Source organism: Otolemur garnettii, unplaced genomic scaffold (assembly GCF_000181295.1).
Source record: "Otolemur garnettii isolate 467f Iridium unplaced genomic scaffold, OtoGar3 scaffold00026, whole genome shotgun sequence".
NCBI classification, from domain to species: Eukaryota; Metazoa; Chordata; class Mammalia; order Primates; family Galagidae; genus Otolemur; species Otolemur garnettii.
Genome location: NW_003852421.1, coordinates 11,603,484 through 11,605,270, shown reverse-complemented (window position 1 = coordinate 11,605,270; position 1,787 = coordinate 11,603,484). Strand labels below are relative to the sequence as shown.

The 1,787-nt window shown below is 46.8% G+C and overlaps 1 pseudogene; it reads right to left on the bottom strand.

Annotated features, from left to right (window-relative positions):
* LOC100963611 overlaps window positions 1-1,787 on the bottom strand; it is a 5,743-nt pseudogene that overhangs the window by 575 nt on the left and 3,381 nt on the right.

The window sequence follows — 1,787 nt, the reverse complement described above, 5'->3', positions numbered from 1 at the left end:
CATCACAGCTCACAGCAACCTCCAGCTCCTGGGCTCAAGCGAGTCTCCTGCCTCTGCCTCCCAAGTAGCTGAGACCACAGGTGCCCGCTACAACGCCTGGCTATTTTTTGGTTGCAGCCATCATTGTTGTTTGGCAGGCCCGGGCTGGATTTGAACCCATCACCTTAGGTATATGTGGCTGGCGCCTTAGCCACTTGAGCCACAGGCGCCAAGCCAATTTTTCTATTTTCAATAGAGACAGAGTCTCACTCTTGCTCAGGCTGGTCTTGAACTCCTGAGCTCAAGCAATCCTCCCACTTCTGCCTACCAGAGTGCCAGGATTACAGGCCTGAGCCACCGCGCCCAGCCTATGATAGTGTTTTTTTATATCCATGTGCATGATATTAGGAAATGGAGGGTATTCGAATAGTATGTGATGCCAAAAAATTGGGGGCATTTATAATTCCAGATAAATACAAACTCAAGGAAAAAAGCTATAAAATCCATGTGGTTATTTAGAAGTGTTGCTTATTGGGAAGATGATGCTAGGAATTTGAAGACTGGAGGTTTTTCTCCTAGTTCTTTATGACCTTGAGCAAGTCGCTTCCCTAGTCCTTACTGTCTTCATACATGAAAAAGGGGATTGACCTACACAGACGTTAAAAATGCTTCCAGGGCTGTGTGCCTGGAGCTCAACAGCTAGGGCGCCAGCCGCATACACCAGAGCTGGCAGGTTCCAACCTGGCCTGGGCCTGCTGAACAACAACTACAGCAAAAAAAATAGCCAGACGTTGTGGTGGGTGCCTGTAGTGCCAGCTACTTGGGAGGCTGAGGCAAGAGAATCACTTAAGCCCAAGAGTTTGAGGTTAGTGTGAGCTGTGACGATGCCAGGGCACTCTGCTGAGGGCAACTTAACGAGACTCTGTCTCAAAAAAAAAAAAAAAAAAAAGCTTCCAAATCTAATTGTCTATAGGTATACACCAACCATTACTAATCTTGGTAGTTTATCATACTAATGTTATACAACATGGTTAATGAATGTTGTTGTAAATTTTGAATATAACAGTAAATTCTTAGATATATATAAAGTGCACAAAAAATCAACATAGTTCATGTTGGGTTTTTGACTCACAGAATGAGCAGACATGCCATCAGAGACCTCAAAAGAGGCTGTGCATGGTGGCCAAGCATCATTCTAGCACTCCAGGAGGCTGAAGCAGGAGGATCTCTTGAAGTCAAGAGTTCAAGACCAGCCTGAGCAAGAGCAAGACTGACTCTACTAAGAATAGAAAAATTAGAAAGGTGGTTGGTGCAGACTTCTAATCTTAGCTGCTCAGGAGGCTGAGGTAGGAGGATTGCTTGAGTCCAGAAATCTGTGCTTGGGTAAGCTGAGGCCACAGCACTCTACCCTGGTGACAGAGTAAGACTATGTCTCAAAAAAAAAAAAGAGGCTGGTCCTAGTGGCTCATACCCATAACCCGACCACTCTGGGAACTGAGGCAGGCAGATCCCTTGAGCTCAGGAGTTCAAGATCAGGCTCAGAGCCTGTGGCTTAAGTGGCTAAGGCACCAGCCACATACACCTAAGGTGATCAGTTCGAATCCAGCCCAGGCCTGCCAAATAACAATGAGGGCTGCAACCAAAAAAAGTAGCGAGGCATTGTGGCAGGCGCCTGTGGTCCCAGCTACTTGGGAGGCGGAGGCAGGAGAATCACTTGAGCCCAGGAGTTGGAGGTTTCTGTGAGCTGTGATGCCACAGCACTCTACCCAGGGGGACAGCTCAAGGCTCTGTCTCAAAAAAAAAAAAAA